This window comes from Diadema antillarum, unplaced genomic scaffold, assembly GCF_040938485.1.
Source record: "Diadema antillarum isolate AM-2024a unplaced genomic scaffold, OU_Dant_1.0 seq00001778_RagTag, whole genome shotgun sequence".
Lineage (NCBI taxonomy): Eukaryota > Metazoa > Echinodermata > Echinoidea > Diadematoida > Diadematidae > Diadema > Diadema antillarum.
This window is the reverse complement of record NW_027272457.1, coordinates 36,326-59,268: the sequence shown is the minus strand read 5'-3', so window position 1 is coordinate 59,268 and position 22,943 is coordinate 36,326. Positions and strand designations below refer to the sequence as shown.

General features: G+C 40.4%; 1 protein-coding gene across 1 annotated transcript in view; it reads right to left on the bottom strand.

Annotated features, from left to right (window-relative positions):
- Window positions 1-22,943, bottom strand: part of LOC139712246 (wee1-like protein kinase 1-B) — a 41,509-nt gene that overhangs the window by 493 nt on the left and 18,073 nt on the right. The window lies entirely within an intron of this gene.

Here is a 22,943-nt window from a genome sequence, read left to right as displayed (position 1 = left end):
GTATCAAGGAATAAATGTTTTGAGCCTGACCCAAATTTGGATGACCCTATCCATTACATGTACATGTACAGTACGCGCAATAAGAAACGCCTAGAGCTGTCAATTTCTTTTTCCAACGAAAGTTTCTTATCGATTCAGTAGCAACGAAATCTCGCAGGGAGGAAATTTCGTTATTGAGCCAGTAGCAATGATTCTGACGCTTTGTGGATGCAATTTCATCCACATCCGCCTGCTCAATTCCGTTTGGCAAATGCGTTGCTCGTTCGGAAAATGCGTGTTCGGAGCTCGGCAGTTTCGTCCAAATTTTGTTAGAAGCGTCCAAGGCGCACACATTACACACGTGCGGCCACAGAGAGCCGGCAAGAATCACTGCAAGAATCAACAAGTAGCACAGCGGTCAGAATGAGAACAGTAGACAGGCATGGAATTCACCTGATACACATGATAATAATAAAATGGTAACATGAATACATATATCGATGTCGTTTTCATTGAAGTAATTTGTAAAAGTTTCAGTTTCCCTAACCCTAGCTGTAAGTACGGTACCATTATCAGATTATTCACTGCATTGTAAGTCACCTAAGATACATCACATGCATATGCGGGCTGTAAGGTGTAACCAGGGAATGTGTGGGAAAGGCGAGCGCGCCATGTGTGTGTCGCCATTGCTATGGCATGGCTCGCTCGGCTGAACGAAACAGCATGTACGATGTAGTTTACGTGGTCTTTTACAAGCAGAAAATAAACAACTGTTGATCATCAAATAGACTGAATTACCAGTCAGAGATCATTCAGGTTCATAGTATTTTAGAGAAATCACGCAATTTTGGCAAGCGTGAACCATTAGGAACCCACAGGAACCTTATCGTCGAATGCCGACGAAAAAGAAAATGGTTTCACCAAAATTGCGTGTACATAAACGACCAAGCATTAACAAGAAAATTAACCCCCCCACAGAGGAAAAAAGAAATAAGAAGGATATGTTCTCCGTTATTTGGTCATTAAATATATTTTCTTTCTTCAGCAATTGCGCGTTACTTGCCCTTTTTTTTATTGAATCAGAAAAGCAAAAAAAAAATATTCAAAACAAGATAATAAGTTTAATTCTTAGTTTGACATTGTTTATTTCTTTATTGAACAGAGAGAGATAATTCAGGCGGTACTTGGAATTTTCAAAGTGACTAATTCAGACTGATTCTTAGTTTGACTTGGCTCTTTCTTTCTTTCTTTCTTTTTTTTTTTTTTTGGGGGGGGGGGTGAGGGTGGGGGTCATGTTCGTTGTTCCAGGCCTCGAATTAACCGACGGCCACCGACGGCCATGGCCGTCGGTGCCCCTCTCGTTGGCCGCAATGCCCTTTCTTCCGTGATCAAAGTTACGGCCAAAAAAAATGTGCCCTTTTTCTTGTGGCCGTGGTGCCCTTTTAGAATGAAAGTTCTTATTTATGACGTATAATATGCCCTTTCTCAAAGTCTACACTTCAATAAGCTTGAACAAATTTCCTCATCTCAAATATCATACCTTCTGTTCAGTTCACTCGCGTCCCAATATATCTGATTTAAACTCAACAAGACGACGTGTACGTACACTTGTACTTATGTACGGCCGACCGGCTTTGACCGTTCCGACTGCCTCCGCAGCGCAGCGGCCATAGAGCTAGCTAGGTACAACAGTGTAGTAGTCCACTTCCTGGACTGTATTCGTAGTGTGCCCGCGCGTACGTACGGAAGTACGTTAATGGTGTCTGTACGTCGAGTGTCGCAATCAGCGGTTGAGCGCGTTGGGTGGGTGCAGTATGTGCATGCGTGTGTTACTGTGGGGAATGCGGAAGATTAAAATCGTCTGGAGCAAGTGGTCGCAAGCCATGCTAATAAATGCCAGGCATGTTGGACGGCTGCGAGCATTGCCATCTCTCTCGCTCTGCATTCATGCCCGCATGCTCAAAGTAAATGTGATCGAGGGCACGCATGCAAAAAAAAGTGAAATAAAATGTAAAACTAGATATATCGCTACGGCTACTGATATGCCTCCGCCATAATGCATGGTTCTCCTAATAGGTCTATAGTACAATGTGTGATGACAGTTTCACACAATTGGCAAAATATTAAAATGACAGGTTTGCCACAAATGTGCTGAATGTTCACTTTCCTAGAACTAGGTTCAATTGGATGAATGATTAAAATGTCAGAGTGCAGGTATTTGGGGGAACTTATGATTTTTACTTGACTTTTGACCCTTTTATAAGTTTATGTATTGAGTAATTTTCAAGGTATTGAGAAAAAGTATAATTTCAGTATCAGATGGGAAAATAGCATTATCTAAACCTGGCCTTTGACCTTTGACCTCACAGTTCCAAAGAGAATCACTGTTAGGTTGAACATGCATAAATATGTAAGTTTCATGATGATACCTTGAGTTACTTTCGAGATATGGAGGAAAAAGTGCAATTTAGCACTTTCACTTGACCTTTTACCTTTTGACCTTTGACCTTTTGGCAAGAAACTTCCCCAAAAATATATATTGGGTAATACATGCCATACACCAAGTTTTAAAAAAAAAACCTTCAGACATATTGCATTTTAAGGAAAGTAGTGATATTTTTAGGAGTTGACCTTGACCTTTGACCCCCCCTGACCTTTGAACCATGACCCCCAACTTCCCTAGATAATCACTGCCCATCGGTACAACCATATATACTAAGTTCAATGAAGATACCTTGAACCATTTGCGAGATATGGAGAAAAACATGAAATTTCACATTTTTTTTTCACAAAATAACCTGTGACCTTTGACCCTGTGACCCTAAAATCCACACAAAGTATAATCCCCCAAGGATATACCCTCATACCAAGTTTGATGTAAAACCACCACACGGTTCTTGAGATATCGACAAAAACAAAACGGGACGGACGGACGTACGGACGGACGTACAGACGTACGGACGTACGGACGGACGGACGGACGGACGGACGACCCGAAAACATAATGCCTCCGGCCACTTCGTTGCGGAGGCATAAAAATTGTGCAGATCCCCCACCCCGTAACACTGTATGTGAACACGGGTTGGCTGGTTAATTGAAAGTGGGGACGGGGCGGAGGGGGCAGCCAAAAAGGGGGTACTTCCTGATTTGAAATGGTCATTTTGTGAGGGGGGAAAAAAAAATAATAGTAGCAAAAACATGATTTTGATAATTTTCAACTTTATATTTTTTTAAAGAAAGTTGCAAGTGGGCGAAATGAGCGAGAAAAATTATCGCCGTTTTTCACTTAAAAGGAAAGTGCCCCTTTAGGGGCGGCAGAGTGAAATTTATTTATGCAAGAAAGCGAAGTGAGCGAGCTTGAAATATTTGTGAAGAATGAATTGCGAGTGAGCCGAAAAACTGTGAAACAATAGCAAAAAAAAAAAATGATTTTGCTCTTCAAATCAATAATTTTTGCCGAAAGGTGCGAGCAAGAAAAATTGTGCCCTTTTTGTTCCTAAAAGTGCCCTTTTGTTCCTCAAAGTGCCCTTTTTTGTTCCTCAAAGTGCCCTTTTTGTTCCTCAAAGTGCCCTTTTTGTTCCTCAGAGTGCCCTTTTTGTTCCTCAAAGTGCCCTTTTTGTTCCTCAAAGTGCCCTTTTTGTTCCTCAAAGTGCCCTTTTTGTTCTTCAAAGTGCCCTTTTTGTTCTTAAAACTGCCCCTTAGGAAAAAGTGTGCCCCCCTTTACAGGAAAAAGGGCACATTTAGTTGATCCTCCAAAAGGTGGAGGGGCACTGTGTACCCCCCCCCCCTGTGCTCCTTCCAGGCCCTTTTTGTACTTTCAGTTGCCCTTTCTAGTGCAAAATCGGTCCCATTCTCCTAAAAAGGGGCATATTCCAGAAAAGGGGGCACATTTTGATGGTGCCCCCAAAAGTATGGGGGGGGGGGGGGGGGGGGTATGCACCCCCTGCCCCTATAGAGCCGTCCGGCCCTTCAGGATGAAGTGGGGAGGTACAGCAGAAAAGGGGCACTTTGTAAGTTGAAAGGCCAAAGGGAGATATTCAATCCATGCAAGTGAGCAAAGAGAGTGAGTTTTTTTGTGAAAAATTAATTTTCGCAAAAATTGCAAGAGGGTGAAGAAGTGAGCCAACACATCAAAGGCAGAAAAGGGGCATTTCAATACTTGTATGATTATTATTTTTTTAATAAAATTGGATAGTCTTCATTAAAAGGGGGCTAAAAAAACATCCAGGCAGACAATAACGTCATAATGTTTTTAATGCAAAGATTGTCAGAGTTAGTAGGCCTGGAGACAACACAGAATTCATGAAAGAACCTCTTATATTCTCATTGTTGGCGACAGTGGTCATCAATGAAAAGATTGAGAGTTTGTTTCACAGGGTAGTTAGTATGTGTGTGGCACGTGCGGCACCACGAGGATGGGGCAAGGAGTGAATTTTGAAGAAGTGAAAAATATGGGGAAATGTAGTGAAAGAGGGAAATGAAAGGAAGCAAAATAAAAACAACAACAACCAACGAAACAAAGGGCAAACAGTAATCTGATATATTTATCTACAGTATATACCAAAATAAACTTTGCGTTAAATTTACGTGTAACGCAAGCGCCGATCGGTACTGCATTAATCTTTCTGCGTTACAAAATTAACGATCACCGTGCGTGAATGATCGTTACAGATCGTTACAGATCGTTACTGTGCGTTACAGATCGTTACTGTGCGTTAATTTTTAGATCTTGCGTTTAGCGGACTTGTCATGTGGACTGGCAAGAAATCTCGGAAATTGCGAGACTCGGAGATGCCTCGGTTAAGTAACTGTCGTTCGTAATATTTACTACGGACAATTTCCTGCCGGCGGAAGGCATTTAAATAGCGATATCAAATACCGAAAAGATTTTGTAGTTGAGCAGAACTCCCCTGGCAATGTCGTATTGTCATGGTCGTCAAATTTGTACTCATGGGCGCAGTCAATGGAATCGGGCAAGTAAAAATTTCGAAGCCACATTTTTCCCCACAGCCAACATATTCCATCGAACATTGAACCCATGAAATCACGCATACGCAAGCCTAAAACTAACGCCGACTGTCTAACGTTAGCGATGTCACGATTTCAACAACGGTCAGACACTTACTCAATTCAGGAAGGTGCAAAAGTCCATTTATATTCCAATACACAACGTGTGTCTCGCCGAATAACTGGTGGTAGTGTGTGGTGACAAAGCCGAGTATTTCGGCAGTAAAAGTAGCTGCAGCAGAAGAAAATGTCTACCACTTTCTGCTCGCATTATTACACTGCCAGCAGGTGAGTCAAGTGGTGACTTGATAGGCACGCTTCACATGAAAGTTTACCCAGAAACATGAAAAATCCCACGATGCCAAGGTGCCAGAGTGGGGAATGGGGAGGGGTGGAGAGAGAGAGATACCAATCAACAGAAGAAACCGCGCGTACTGGCGCATTCTCGGAGGTCATGAACAGTCTGGGGTCTTGGAGATGAACAGAGAAGGAATGTTTAATTAAAGATAGCTCAAGTCGAAGACCCAGGATTACAAACGTTGATTCTTTTTTTTTCTCCTTTCATTTATCATGCCTTCACGTTTAGAAATGGTTGCACTCCTTTAAAAAAAAAAAAAAAAAACTCTCCTGCGATTTTTAAAACGTCAAACTTACCATGAAAGTGTTACTACGTGTAATACAATAGTTAATACTATACCTATTGCTTTAATCATACAATGTATCTGTATAACACAAATTTGACTACCAATGACAATAAAAGATACTTTATATTTGTTTTGTGTGGAGATTTTTTTGTCTTTATCCTGACTAGTTCCTATGAAATTTCTAATGTTTTTACGGCAGCATCAACAGCCTAAAATAAACAAGGAAAAGTAGAAATTACGCGGTGCGTAATATATGTCCCCGCCGGAAGTAGCATTTAGTAGCAAAATGCACAATATAGGTAAAAAGATGAAGGTCAAAGGTCAAAGAAGTCAAAGGTCAAAATTCTATGTAGAAGTTTTGAAGCCCTCACCTAGTGCCATCACATAAAGCAAACGGAATCGAAATCGGGTTAGAAATGGCGAAGGAGTAGCATTTTGTAGGCAATGTGCAATATAGGTCAAAAATCAAGGTCAAAGGTCAAAGAAGTCAAAGGTCAAAATTCTGTGTAGAAGTTTTGAAGCCCTCACCTAGTGCCATCACTTAAAGCAAACGGAATTGAAATCGGGTTACAAATGGCAAAGGAGTAGCATTTTGTAGCAAAATGTACAATATAGGTCAAAAATCAAGGTCAAAGGTCAAAGAAGTCAAAGGTCAAAATTCTGTGTAGAAGTTTTGAAGCCCTCACCTAGTGCCATCACATAAAGCAAACGGAATCAAAATCGGGTTAGAAATGGCGAAGGAGTAGCATTTTGTAGGCAATGTGCAATATAGGTCAAAAATCAAGGTCAAAGGTCAAAGAAGTCAAAGGTCAAAATTCTGTGTAGAAGTTTTGAAGCCCTCACCTAGTGCCATCACTTAAAGCAAACGGAATTGAAATCGGGTTACAAATGGCAAAGGAGTAGCATTTTGTAGCAAAATGTACAATATAGGTCAAAAATCAAGGTCAAAGGTCAAAGAAGTCAAAGGTCAAAATTCTGTGTAGAAGTTTTGAAGCCCTCACCTAGTGCCATCATATAAAGCAAACGGAATCAAAATCGGGTTAGAAATGGCGAAGGAGTAGCATTTTGAAGCAAAATGTACAATATAGGTCAAAGGTCAAGGTCAAAGGTCACAATTGAAATTCTGTATAGAAGTTTCAAAGCTCCCATGTAGTGCTATCATATAAAGCAAACAGAATCAAAATTGGGTTAGAAATGACGAAGGAGTAGCATTTTGAACGTTTTGATCACACACGGACGCACACACGGACGGACACACGGACGGACGGACGGACGGACGGACACACGGACACACGGACACACGGACACACACACGTACGGAGCCCGTTTCATAGTCCCCTGCTCGAACTCGTTCGGCGGGGACAATTACTGAGAGATTTATAGATTATGAAATTTTTGGCAACCATCCATTTGAACGTCAGGCATGAAAAGCTCCTGATATTCAGCAAAAACAACTCAACAGATCAGAGACAAAGTTCCTTCAAATTTTTGAGAAGTAGCACGCAGATTTGCTGGGCGTGGTAGGGTCCATGCTTTGAGATCGTCACAATCGTGTTGTCACCAGGGAGGTGGAGTGTCTCTCTTCCACCTCCCTGTTGTCACCGAGTATCGGGAAGTTCCCACAAACTCCAGGATCACCCCTCCCTGCCAACTCCATGTTGCTCCCAGGGAGGCGGGAAGAGTCTCTTCCCACCTCCCTGTTGCTCCCCAACGTGCATTGTGAATGCGTGGCGTTTCTTGTCACCGTCAGTACCCGAGGCTGCTTTGTATTTGTCTTGGAATATTGATTCTTCTTGTCATAACATGAGTGTAGTAATCGTTTTGCATGGCTATGTAAAAAATTGTGATACAACGTGTACTCAACTCGTCTTTGTGATTTTTTTCTTCAGTCCAAAAGGAAGACAAAAATTTTAATAGTATCATGACGTTTGCAATTGTTCGAAAGGTCTGCTTTTGACAACTCACAGACTACTCAGTAATCACCCTTGTTTTCCCGCTCCCAGGCCCTCCAATTTTATTGATCAATCCACAAGCGCGCGCAAATTCCTTTGCCATGTGGTTTTGCCAGCCAGCTGTCGGAATGTGCTTTGAAGTTACATTTCAGCCTGGCCTGGCTGGCATGAATGGGTGTCGAGTTTCAATCAATACCTACTGTTGTTTTATTCTTGTATTTGAACATGTCGTTTCACCTGACAACACACGGAGATCGGGAAGGTGTAGGGCCAGGGAAGAGGTTTTTGTTGTGTGTTGCAACCTAATCCGGGCAATTAACCCCAGAGGGCAATTACCCCCCCCCTCCCCCGCTAAATACTGGTTAATGGTAAGGTTAGAGTAAAGATTAGGGTTAGGTTTAGGGTGAGGAGTTTGGGTTATGGTTAGGATTAGGGCTAGGGGAAGGGTCCGGGGTAATTGCCCAGGAAGAAAAGAGGGACGCGCTTTTGTTCTTGGTCAAATCGATTTCCTAGGTGATGCTGTGGAGCTAGAAAGGAACAAAAAAAGCAATTATGATGTCTGGCGTACTTCCGGGACGTCTTATTTTTCTTGCACTCTGAAATTTCCTATTGTTTGGCGTTATCAATGTCGTTAATTGTTATATAGTTACCCTCTTTCGCATTATAAACTTAAAGTCCATAGAACATTCATACGCATTAAGATCACACTCGAAAAGCTATACTGGTGTATAGTTTGAACACAGCAAAATGAAATAACGAATATCCCGCAGATTTACCAAAATTATGCGTCATGTGGGTCCATTCATTTTCTTTTCTTTTCTTTTTTCATTTGTCTTCTTGTCGATGTGGGGGGTATAGATTCAGGATATACTTTTCCTTTTCCCCTTTCGGCCCGGTGCGATTACTCCTGGTGCTGACATTCTTTCTGCTCGTCTTCCGATTATACTGTTGTTGTAAATAAATGCGCATGGAGCCCCAGCTGTATCGCAAAAAAAAAAAAAAAAAAAAAAGTCTATCTAAAGTTGACCTTCAAGTACATGTACTTAAGTAGAATCTGAATCAATTAGCCATGGTACGGGTTTGCGGTTTCAATCCCCTCGAAGCCCGATATTTGCCTTTAAGCAAGACACTTTATCCACAAAAGGCCAGGGCTCCACACTAACTTTTATTTCGGTGGCCCGATCGGGCCACCAAAATGATTGATTTTTATTTTTTGGTGGCCCGAAAAGAAAAACAAACAAGCAAAACTATCGGTCCTACTAAACATAGAAAAATAAATATCAAGTATTACTGAAGTGATACAGGTACCCACGTCTAAAATAAGGAGAAAATTTAATCATCTTATACCGTTATTCTGAGTTCTAAGATTTCGCAAATAGGCTTATAGATTATTATAAAAGTTGATGCCTATTAAATTGGTCAAAATTTACGTTTGAAATGAGAAAGTGGGAGCATTTGCAGACATTGTAAACATCTGACATTTGTTTTAGCATCGTAAAGAGCCAAAAAATTACCGTTATTTATTTCTGGTGGAAATTCAAGCAATCATTCAACATTTACAAGTATTTTAACACCTTCCGGAATGTAAAACCAAGCAACCGACATTCATTCTATCATCTTACGGACCCGAATATCATCCTTATTCATTTCCGAACGTGAAAGCAAACATCCGCTCTTTATTTTATCATCTAACTGAGCCGATTGATACCGTTTATAATTTCCAAATGTACAAGCAACAATCTGTTACTTATTTTAGCATCGTACGGAGCAGAATATTACCGTTATTCATCTCCAATTTCAAAAGCAAACACCCGACATTTTCTTTATGATCGAAGGAGCCGAATGTTACTGCTGTCCACTTCCGAAAGTGAAATGAATCATCTGACATATTTCAGCATCGTACGGAGCCGAATGTTATACTGTTTTTCACATTCAAACGTCATCCGACATTACATTTACCATCAAACGCAACTGAATGTTATTGTTATTCATTTCGAAATGTTAAATTTATAGCAAATGTCTGATATTTATTTTAGCATCTTAATTATGGAGCAGAATGTTACTGCTTGTCACTTCCGAACGTTCAAGCAATCATCTGACATTTATTTTGGCATCTTCCGAAGCCGAATGTTATTGAGCACTATTTACTTTCGAACGTAAAAGCGAACATTCGGCATTTCATCGTCGTACGGAGCTGAATATCACTGTTATTCATTTCCGAACGTCAAAGGGATCATTCGACATATATTTTAGTATCTTCCGGAGCTGAATGTTATTGCCATTTACTTTTGAACGTAAAAGCGAAGATCCAGCAATTATTTCATCATCGTACTGAGTTGAATACTATTGTTATTCATTTCCGAACGCCAAAGCAAACATTCAACATTTATTTTAGCATCTTCCGGAGCTGATTGTTATTGCTATTTACTTTTGAACATAAAAGTAAACATCAGACATTTATCTATCATCGGACGGAGTTGAATACTATTGTTATTCATTTCCGAACGTCAAAGCAAACATTAACTTCACCATCAAACGCATTTCAATGTTACTGTTATTCATTTCGAAATTTAAAAGCAAACATCCGGCAGTTACTTAGCATCGTATGGAGCAAAATATTACTGTTATTCACTTCCGAACGTAAAAACAATCATCTGACATTTATTTCAGCATCTTCTGGAGCCGAATGTCATTGCTATTCACTTTCGAAAGTAAAAGCAAACATCCAACATTTATCTCGTCGTTGTACGAAGTTTATTATTATTGTTATTCATTTCCGAACGCCAAAGGGATAATTCGACATTTACTTTAGCATATTCCAGAGCTAAATATTATTATTATTTACTTTCGAACGTAAAAGTAAACTTCCGGCATTTATTTTATCATCGTATACGGAGTTGAAATTCATTATCATTTATATCCGACCGTCAAAGCAAACATTCGACATTTATTTCAGCATCTTCCGGAGCCGTATTTTATCCCTATTCATTTCCGAACGCAAAATCAAATATCTGACATTAATTTCAGCACCGTACGGAGCTGAATCTTACCACTATTCATTTCCAAAAGTATGAGCAAACATCCGACATTTATTTTTGTTTAATACGGAGTCGAATATTACCGTTATTCATTTCCAAAATTAAGAGCAAACATCTGACATTTAATCTAGCAGCTTTACAGGCCTCGAAATAGGATTTTGGAGGGGCAAGGCCATTTAGAAAAGGGCACTTTTTCCAAGAGGCCAGGGCACTTAAGTCAGTCAGAGGGGCACCAAGGCCACATTGGAAAGGGCATGTTTGGTGTTAATGAAAAAAGAAAGAAGAAAAACAAACCGAGAAAAACAAACACACACACACACACACACACACAAAGTGCAACACACAACAAAAACCTCTTCCCTACAGCTGTAACACATTCCCGATCTCCGCGTTTCTATCAGGTGAAACAACATTTTTTTTTAAAAACAGGAATAAAACAACAGTAGGTATTGATTGAAACTCGACACCGATTCACACCCAGGCTGCCATGAAACTTCAAAGCACATTCCGACAGCTGGCTGGCATAACCACCAGGCAAAGGAATTTGCGTGCGCGTGTAGATTGCTATGATTAGTCTGTGACAGACAGTTCATGACCTCCAAGAATGCGCCAGTACGCGCGGTTTCTTCTGTTGATTGGTCTCTCTCTCTCTCTCTCTCTCTCCACCCCTCCCCATTCCCCATTCTGGCACCCCATGGCATCGTGGGATTTTTCTTTTTTCTTGGTGAACTTGGAGTTCACTCTTTACTCTATCTGAATATGCGCTGCCTAGCTAGTATATACAGTACTCGCGGCCGCTGCGCTGCGGAGGCAGTCGGGACGGTAAAAGCCGGTCGGGCGTACATGTACGTACACGTCGTCTCGTATGATATATCTCGGAAAGATACTTTGAGTTTGAATCAGATACATCGGGACGCGAGTGAACTGAAGGTATGATATTTGAGATCAGGAAAGTTGTTCAAGCTTATTAAAGAGACTTTGAGAAAGGGCATATCATACGTCATAAATAATAACTTTCATTCTAAAAGGGCACCACGGCCCCAAGAAAAAGGGCACATTTTTTTTTTTGGCCGTAAACAAAAGGCATTGCGGCCAACGAGAGGGGCACCGACGGCCATGGCCGTCGGTGGCCGTCGGTTAATTCGAGGCCTGAGCTTACGAAGCCGATAGTTACCGCTGTTCATTTTCAAAACTGAAGGCAAACATCCGGCTTTTTTTGGTGGCCCAGCGTGCGTTTTTGGTGACGCCGGTCGCAAATAAACCATTCGCGAAATCGTGATTCGATTCGCGAAAAGACTCCGCTAAATCGCTACACTCGGCAGGGGCTACGTCGTCCTTTCACCAGGTCTCGTTACAAAACCAAAATCTCGTGTGAGTTCTTGCGTTACCTATCGTTAATTTTAACGAAACATCGTTAATTTGCGTGAGGGATCGTTACTCATCGTTACTCATCGTTACTACAAACGTTAATTTTCCCGATCGTTACTTTGCGTTACTAACGATTCAGGTGAAACCGCTTGCGTTAATGAAACGTTAATGTTGATTAACGCAAAGTTTCTTTTGGTATATACTGTATAGGCATCAGGGTGTTTTGGTAGGAGGGCCGGCGAAGGTGGCAAGATGACGTTACTATGTATGTGTTTGTGATAAGCGGGGATTTAAAAAAAAAGCAATGCACGATCCAGAACGCTATTTTACACTTTTCTATCCTTTTTCCTTGTCTTTTTTAAAATTTTTCTTCTCTCTTTTCATTTTTTTTTGCTTTTTTTAAATACTTGAAAATTCGTTAAGGAGGTTGCCCCTGTCCCCTCCTGTGGTTTTATATAATGTATTGGGGAGGGGGGTTGTTGTTAGAATATGATTGTCGGGATCCTGGCCCCTATCAAACCAACCTGGCGCCCTCCCCCAACTTAATGTTCAGGTGCGTGTGTGTGAGGCGGGGGGGGGGGGGGGGGGCGTTAGCGGCTGGCCGGGTGTGGTCCTTTTACCTTTGTTGACAACACAAAGAAACAAAGATGAAATAAAAAACAGATAAAACAAAACGCAATTTTCACGTTGTATCGAAGTACACGTGTTCATAATATCATGCGCATCGTACTGTTGTTCATGCATGGTGGATCGTGACGTATTCACAATCAAATCATGCCGTCAAGGAAAAGAAGAGCCCGTGAGCGAGAAGCACAACTGAAAGAGGCATCTGCCAAATGCAGAAAAATGGATCTTCTTTTTACAAGGTAGGTTGCAAGCTCTTCATATTCGAGTCCCCTTTCTTGGTTCAGAATTATGATCGACGAAATCGCCACTCTACGTCTAACGTTATAGCCCAATATAAGCAGCACGTCAGTGCAGCAACCATCTCTGCGTGCATTATTATTTACATGGTTACCGGCACCCTGCTTGGCATGGTCCATCTATTTTATGCTTAGATATGAAATTGTTGAAGTGCTAGCGCACGATATACTTTTAGTGGTACCACCCGTGTACTGTTTTTAATTTTACATAGGTCTGGGGGTGTTTCACAAAGAGTTAAGTTTGACTTACGGCATAGAACTGTCCCTCTTTGACTTACAGTCGCATTTAAAAGTCCTAGTTGCGTGCTGTACATTACGCATCACCGCATTCGTCAGCAGGGTTGTTAGGGGATGCCCATCTATCAGTGAGATCTGATTACGTGTTAACACTGAGTGGTTTCGTACAACACTACCTTGCCGCCGGCCGTGCGGCGGCGGCTCTGGTACGAAACCATTATCGCATGATTACTAAGACATGAGAGCACTTCGGGGCGGGTAAGTCTCACAGACAACGTACATTCACCTGAAACACAAACTAAGACAAGGAAATTCAGGGAAACTTTTGAGGTACCAAAACTTTTTATTATCTTTAAGCATGACTCTAAGTTAAAGTTAACTCTTTGTGAAACACCCCCTGGTCACATAAAAATCAAGTTCATGTTGCAATACTTTTTAAATATTTTTTATGCTAAAGTTTTACCCAAAAAACTGTGACAAAATAACTGTACATGGTTTACAACCTAATTTTGGTCATTCATGTTTGCAGTGATGGCACGCTGATCATGGTGCTGTTGGAGGTCATTTGAAATAAGAAATAATATGAAATTAAAGTGCTAAATTACTGATCTACGACTAGAAAATGATTTCATATACCCAACTAATTGCCCCCTGTCTATGAAAGATAAATACAGACTCAATGACACAATTTTTTCATTCAACTACAGAGCTCATAAATCACATCCTTCAGAAGGAACATCCCTAACATCTGATGCAAAATTGATACAGTCCTCCAAGCAAGGTCAAGGTAAGTTCTGTACCCTCTGTGTCGAAAAGTGGCAGACTGAAATTGAATTTGAAAGTGAATGAAATTGATGATCTTACCACATTCTACCTTATTTTCTTGTGGATTCACAAAATTACAAACTGAAATGAAAAAGTTCCAAGCCTCCCCCCCCCCCCTGGATTTTGTGAAGGACTTATATTCAGGGAAAAATCACATGATATTAAAGCAAGATTTTCTTTTGGACTAAAACTCCAAGCTACATAATTGAGAGTTTAACTTAAGACATCCTGCCAAATTTGGGCAAGCACTCCACCAAATCCCTCTTATTGTTTTATTTTATTTTTTTACCCAATCAACGTATTATTTGGGCAAGTCTTCAGACCCCCTCCCCCCGCGAAAAAAAGAATATTGTCTTCTTTCCAGTGATATTAAAAATTCACGCAATGTGTGCAAAAAACATTGCTATTTCTTCTCATTTTCGTTTAATTTCTTAACATTTAAGTCAAATATCGAGCAGAGCGAATCCATAAACAGGGATGCCAGTGGCAAATTGCTCTTGGGCCGGAAATTTTTTTTTGTGAACGAAATTGATGTGCGCGAAGTCCCTTCGGCCGGGGTCCAGGGCCCGCTCAAGGGCCCTGGAAGCTCTGGGGTTCTTAGATGCTCTCTGGTGCAATCTGAGCATTTCTGAGGGCTCTTCTTCCCTCAAATCTAATCCAGAGAAATGAATTTGTAGCAAAAATAAAGAAGTCCTAGTGCCGTAAACTCCGTAGTTTTGCTTCGTTCAGCTGACTCGATCGACTCACCATACTCTCTCAGCGCTGTAGCTATACTAGCGAGAGCGCAGCATGATCCATGCACCGCACTATATCGCCTAGAAACACCACACGTTGTTCGATCGCGATTGCACGTGCTGGTATAACGCTTTCCAGACAATAATGTGGTCGTATTCTAGATAAAAAATAAGGAATTTGTAGCAAAAATAAAGAAGTCCTAGTGCCGTAAAATCCGTAGTTTTGCTTCGTTCAGCTGACTCAATCGACTCACCACACCGTCTCAGCGCTGTAGCTATAGCGAGAGCGCAGTATGATTCATGCACCGCGACCGCACATACTAGTAGTACATCGCATAGAAACACCACACACTGTTCGATCGCTATCATCGCACGTGTTGCATGTCCCAGCCACAGAACTCTCTGTGGTCCCAGCTAGCAGCAGCTACATCGCGCTAGTTTTGCATGACAGTCGTGTTGTGATATTCTCATGCCCAAGTATATGCGAAACATACTACGGAAATCGTGAAAGTGAATGTCCCGTAAGTTTTTAGATGATGATATTTTTCCGTTTTTCTTTCTTTCTTTCTTTGTTTCTTTCTCGTGTTTTCCGGCTTTCCCACACAGACGGAAATAATATAACGCAGCCGGAAATTGGACACCAAAATATGAAAAAGCCGGAATTCCGGCTATTGCCGGAAAACTGGCATCCCTGTAGAGATAACTCGAGCGTTTACGCAATATTTATATTTTGCATGCCACCCGTGCCAGAATTTGTTGTATCACCAGTGTTCGATTGCAACGTGTTGTGAATGCGTTGAATCTCTCGCACAGCGTGCGAGTACATGGATAGTACCGCGCTCTCGTAGTGCGATGTACTACAGCATGTATACAGTTTCGCCCGTGCGTAGCACGTGCGCTAATACATTCACATAGGCAGGGCGAGCGCACGGCGCGGTACGTCGCGCATGTTGATGCACGGACATATGGGGCCGAACGATGAGTACAGGGGGCCGAACGAAGGTTGCAGCGCATCTATGAGGATAAAATTTACCGGGTCGGCACCTTTTGGTCGGGTCGGTCGGGTTACCAGAAACCAAAATATTTTTTTCCTTGGCCCTACCAAAATATGATCAGTCAACTTTTACAGGTTGTGCAGATGGACATGTATATAATATACAATGTATGGCGAACAATCAAAACTCTAAATCTTAAAGAATAATTTATGTAGACTTGAATCACATCATATACCATCCATTCCCAACTAGAAGCTGACTTAGCTTTAAAATAGCTGATAAAATGAATATTTAATGGCATACACACATTGTAAGAATAAGATGTACGCACACTGTACTTGTATATCCCTGAGTGCGCTAGATGCTGTCCCAACACATACAGTAAATGGCATTGCATACACAGATGGGGTAGTGTGACATGTCAACAAGCAATGCACTTGGAAGTAGATAAATTTTAAGTAAATAAAAATGTAAACCAAAACTTCAATTTAATGATTATGTAGAAACACAATAATAAAAAAAACAACTGGGAATGAAAAGTGGTATAAGGAGAGATATGTACATATGATTTTGCCTGCTAAAGTTCCGTAAGATGAATACTGAAATTTGATGGGACATATGTATGTGCAGAATGTTATCTAACTTGTGTTCCTACAGTCACGAATACCATGGTAGTAAGGATACTCTAAACGTGGAAATTTTCGCGGTACATTAATTTTCGCGGATTTCGCGCTACGTTCGGCTAGCGCGAATTCAAAAACGCGCGAATATATCTTCGCAATTTTCTATGCACATTTTGAACGGCCTGAATTGTGTGCGCTTCGTCGATGATACAGCTACGTAGCACAGACATGTTTACGCATATAGCAGTATCATCGCACGCACCGCACGCACCGAGCCCATGGCCGATTGCTACATCCCCGCGACTACAGTACTAGTACTACAGTACATCGAGTAAAATACACATGTACTACGTAGTTGAGCGCTTGTACTCGCACTCGCGCCGCTCGCTACGTCGCTTATCGTACGCTGGCATCGCTGGATGAAAACAGAGACTGTGTATTAACCCGCTGCGGAGCGCGAATTTAAGAATCCGCGAATATGTTTACGAGCCGCTCAGCGCGAAAGATTAATCGCGCGAAAATATTGACGTTTACAGTATTTAGCATTTTATTACAAATAACAGAGTTTTTCTTTTGTTTTGTTTTTCTTACTTGTTACTGATGGTACAATGCAGTACCAATTGATTCCAGCACAGTTCTAAACAGTTTTGAGACCATGATTCAATCTCTATCACAGGTATCAAAAATATAAATAACAACATTCCTTAATTTGAATTGCATAAAAGCACAGCATACTTGAGCATGTTTGCATGTGCAGGAGTTAACTGGACAGACGTTCATAAAGCCCCGATCACACAGCGCTTTATGGCTTAATCACGGCCAAAACCCGTCTAAAAGTGGTCTCACGTGAAGCAGACGATGTTGTTCGCGTTGATGTCGAGTTTAAGACGAGCTACGGTCGATTTATAGACGTGGCAGGACGCGGGGAAAAATCGGAACGGCGCCGGATGCAGTAAAAAGTTTTTAACTGCTCAAAATTTTACTCCGCGGACAACCACGGGTGGCACACGTGGTAAAGACGTGCAACACACGTGAAACACACGTGATAATCCTAGTTCCGGCAGTGATTAACACTTGGGGAGACGCGGTTAGACGCGAAAATTTAGCGGGCAGATGCATGGTCATCTGACTCGTGTTATGCGTTGGTATCACTGGAAATAGCGTGTGTTTAGCGGCTTATCACTGACAAATTGATTTTTCCTCGTACATACACGTGGCTGGACGTGATTAGCCGTGCTTAGGTAGTGCTTCAGCAGTGGAACAGCCGCCAACAGCCATACCCCGTACAAAGCATGGCCAAACCAAATTGACCAAAAAATTACCATTTACGACCACGTCCACCAGATTTTCATAACTTTTTGTACGTGATTTAGACGTGGAGTGCTGTGTGACCGGGGTATTAGGTAGTAGCTAGTAACTCTATCTAGCTAGAAATCAATTTCAGCAGATAAGTGAGCTCAATTTCAATCGAAGGATGTGTTTGAATTCACCAGGAGAATGTTGTTGTAATTTATCAAATGCATATTATGTATGCACTATTCTTGAATATTTGTGTAAGAAATCATAAATAGGAAATTATAAATCCCAGTGATGCCATGACTTGGTTGTTGTGTACAAAGCACAGTCACTCATAGGAAAAAAGTAAATGTATTCTCCATGACTCTTGAAAACTTGTACTATACAATCTGGGTTGATTGAGTTTTTGGCATCATAGAATTGCACATACGTATCATGTACTTCAAGCTCTTTATTTCACTTTGTGTCATGTGAACTTTAAAAAGTCACGTCCGAAACAACACTACGGAGCTAACTGATCCATAAAGCTTAGTGGTCTTCAATCATTATTTCAGACTGTTTGCAAAACTGACCTTTTTCAAATGTGTCTGGGTGATATGAATCACTAAATCCTTCTGTGTCATTATTACAGTACTTGTATACGACTGGTACAATGGCAGGCTTCTTGATAACTGGATACTTTGCATGAATTGGCTAATATTACAGCTTTTTTTAACAAGTGAATACGACATTTGGTAATAAATTTGCTTTTCCTCACCATTCTAACGTGGCAGGCAAGCTTGAGGGATACAGTGTGTTGCTATCCCACTATAATAATTCAGGCCTTGTGAAAGGCTTTGTATTCAAACATTAGAGACACAAATTTGCGTAAACCATTGTGTGTCACGTCCTAAACAAATGTCCTGCATGTATACTACAGCGAGGTCCACGAGGGGTTTTAGCATGTTGCTGCGACATGCTAAATTTTTTGCGCGACATCCTTCAAAACGTGCGACATTCTAAACGCCATGCCAAAAAAAAACTGTGACATGCTAAAAATAACTAACTTGCAAATGACTTGTAAGGGTGCTCCTTGTTGAAAGGAGCAGCAGTTTACAAGCGCAAAAAGTTATCCACACAGTGACTGCACCGATCACAACGCGGCTCAACAACATAGCTACTATAGCTGCACACCACCACATCACACACTTGCTCACTCACATGCGCTCTGATTCGGGATCCACACGCACAGCAATTTGTGTTGTGTACCATGACGGTATTGTGAGAGGGAGAGAGAGGACGGAAAGAGAGGGTCGGAGGCCAAGGGAGGCTGAGGAAAGCTGACACATGCTCACTTGTTGTCACGCTTGTTGTCTGGTTACGCAAAAAACAAACGATATGAAATGCCCCCCTCCGCCAAAGGTTGTATCCTTTTTTTTTTTTTTTGGCTGCTTTGGTTTGTTTGTTCGTTTGTCTGCCTGTCTGTCTCTCTATTCGCAAAATAAGTCAAAATTTGGGAACAGATTAGGATGAAATTTTCAGGAACAGTTGGTTGGTAAAATGGCGCAAGGAACAGATGATTAAATTTTGGTAGTGAGCAGGATTTATAATACCACCGGAATTCACCACCAGGATCCAAGATATTTAGACTTTGTTTCGTATATTTGAAAGGATCGTATCAATTCTTTAGGAAGCTTGCCATCGGCAATGACGCAAAACTAGACGCATTCAAAGCATTGCTGCAGAGAGAAAATTACCTCCATCTTTCATTAAAAAAAAAGAAAAAAGAAAACGTGCGATGGAGTAAGCAAACGCAAATTGTTGTTTTGTTTTTTTTTGAGATTCAGCGGGTTGTTTTTTTATTTAAAAAGCCATGCGTTCCATTTGAGCTTTTTCACTTTCCATGGATTCTTAAACGTCATAAGTGAATATTCTTTTCCTTCTCCTGGCCGAATTAGTAATTTTGTCATGATGGTCTTTCAAGTTCAACGTACGTAATGCTCCACGTGCCTCTGCTTGGTTTGTTAACAGGTTAGGGAGCCTGCATGCCATGGGCAGAAAATAAATGACTAATCATTCATCGCTATTCCCAGCTGGTTTACATGCTATTTACACGCTGTTTACCGACCACTGAAGTATAAGGTGGGAGTACGCGCGGCATTCCTTTATCTGACACCTGGCTTTCGTGGAAATTTCCACATGCCTTGATATCAAGTTTCCCCACTGCCTGTGGTTGTGTGTGTGTTTTTTTTTATTCTTCATTACGAACATTGATTTGTTCAACTTGAAAAGTGTTGATAATTTGCCTCGAGCACGTGTTTCTTTCTTCTTTTTTTATTGCAGCGTCGGTAACATTTTGTTTTGTTCATCGTCAATGCATGGCAGGGGTTCTTGGGAGGAGAACGATAGGAATGACAGGGGAGAAAATAAACTGAAAGAAGGAAGCATCTTTTGAGCAAGCTGTCTTTGTTTTTCTCTACACCAGCATCAGTTAATATCACCACCAAGGTTCTTTTTTTCCGGCTAGATAACTCAAAAAAGTTATGAATGGACTTGAATTCAATTTTCTCAGAAATTTTGATAATGTAAGGAATAAATAGTTTCATTTAGGTATAATGATCCATAGATGGGCGGAGTTCTGAGCCCTCTCTCTTCCCCCTTTTCTAGTTCATTATTGAAATATTTGTTCTCCATCACCGATATGAAGTTTGCTCTCCTTTCCATTTCGTACTTCCATCCCTTTTCTGTCCCAATCACTGCAAATGTTTGAAAATGGATCCGTTTGGGATTCATGAACACAACGTATTAATGTATTATATTAATGTTAATTAGGGAAGTTTGGTTTGTGTGTGTGTGTTTATTCATTCTTTTTCATGCTCTTGCTTCAAGGAGCTACGTTTTTCCCGCATAAATTAATAATGGATACCACACGCAGAGGCCCGCGTTTTGACGTGAACAACCAAACATTCTTTATCTATTTATAATAATTTTTTATTTAAACTAAAGAATGTTTGGTTGTTCACACAATGTAAAAAAAATATTATTTTGACATTTCATGCGCTTAACTGTCGAGCATTTTCTTCTTCTTTTTTTTCCGGGAGAAAGCGAAATGTTGTTCTCTTTAGCAATGACGGCCTAGGCATACATATCATTTTGTGACGCAGTTTTGATTTTCGTTAACACATGAATTGTTCTCCTTCCAGATCAGTTCTTGATTTAGTGAAAGTAAACAATGTTTTTCACATTCACGCAAGGCAGTTTGGTTAGCCAGTGTTCTGTTCACTGCCAGTGAAATTTCGGAATAAAGCGATGGCCCCAAAACGGTGTTTGTTCCAAAATAATGATAGAATAATACTACATTCCTTATTATTCTGAAGGTTCGTTAATCGGAAAATAATAAAGAAACAATGTCAGTTAATTTCCAAACGAAATCAATTTTGTTATTTCGAACGTTCTGCCAGTGAAATTTCGGAATAAAAAAGTTACAGTTTTCTTACTCCGAGGGTTCGTTACTCCCGACAGAAAAAATAGTAATGAAATAGTACTAGATTCTTTATTCTGAAGGTTCGTTAATCGAAAAATACATAAAGAAAAAAATGTCCGTAAATTTCAAAACGAAATCAGTTGTCCTTTCGAACGTTCTGCCAGTGAAATTTTGGACTAAAACGACGGCCCCAAAACGGTTACAGTTTTCTTGTACTCTGAAGGTTCGTTACTCCGACAGAAATAATAATGATAAAATAATGCTAAATTCTTTATTCTGAAGGTTCGTTAATCCAAAAATAATAAAGAAAAAATGTCCGTTAATTTCACAACGAAATTAGTTTTGTTATTTCGAACGTTCTGCCAGTGAAATTTCGGAATAAAACGACGGCCCCAAAACGGTTACAGTTTTCTTGTACTCTGAAGGTTCGTTAATCCGAAAGAATAATGATGACAAAATACTATAGATTCTTAATTCTGAACGATCAATAATCGGAAAACGATAAGGAAGAAATGTTTGTTTATTTCCAAACAAAATAAGTTTTGTTATTTCGAACGTTCTGCCAGTATAATTTCGGAATAAAACTACGGCCCCAAAACGGTTACAGTTTTCGTACTCTGAGGGTTCGTTACTCCGAAAGAATAATGATTAAATAATACTCTACATTCTTAATTCTGAATGATCGTTTATCGAAAAATGATAAAGAAGAAACGTTCGTTTATATCCAAACAAAATCAGTTGTCCTTTCGAACGTTCTACCAGTGAAATTTTGGACTAAAACGACGGCACAAAATAGTTAGTTTTCGTACTCTGAGGGTTCGTTACTCCGACAGAAATAATAATGATAAAATAATGCTAGATTCTTTATTCTGAAGGTTCGTTAATCCAAATATAATAAAGAAAAAATGTCCGTTAATTTCACAACGAAATCAGTTTTGTTATTTCGAACGTTCTGCCAGTGAAATTTCGGAATAAAACGACGGCCCCAAAACGGTTACAGTTTTCTTGTACTCTGAAGGTTCGTTAATCCGAAAGAATAATGATGATAAAATACTATAGATTCTTAATTCTGAACGATCAATAATCGGAAAACGATAAAGAAGAAATGTTTGTTTATTTCCAAACAAAATAAGTTTTGTTATTTCGAACGTTCTGCCAGTATAATTCCGGAATAAAACTACGGCCCCAAAACGGTTACAGTTTTCGTACTCTGAGGGTTCGTTACTCCGAAAGAATAATGATAAAATAATACTCTACATTCTTAATTCTGAATGATCGTTAATCGAAAAATGATAAAGAAGAAATGTTCGTTTATATCCAAACAAAATCAGTTTTGTTATTTCGAACGTTCTACCAGTATAATTTTGGAATACAACAACGGCCCCAAGACGGTTACAGTTTTCGTACTCTGAAGGTTTGTTATTCTGAAACAATATCGATGATAAATAATACTAGATTCTTTTCTGAAGGTTCGTTCATCGGAAAATAATAGAGAAAAAAATGTTTGTTAATCTCCGAATGAAATCAGTTTTGTTTATTTTGAACATTCATCTGTAGTACTGACCTTTGGTGTTGTTGTTGTTTTCGATTAACAAACCTTCGAAGTACTCAGTAATGAATCGTTTCACTTTATGATTAAACAAACCTCAGGAATAACGACCATCTCTTTGATGTCATGGCCAAACTATCGCAGTATATCCAGAAAGGAAAGTGCAACGATGTCCCGAAACTTCTCGCTTCTCGCGCATCTGCGGCTGCATGCAGTAGGCCTACCACGTGGTCGAGCAGACGGTGAGAAAGCAAAAACACTACTAGTACACGGCGCGCGTTGTTGCGATGTAGAGACGGCTAATTATATT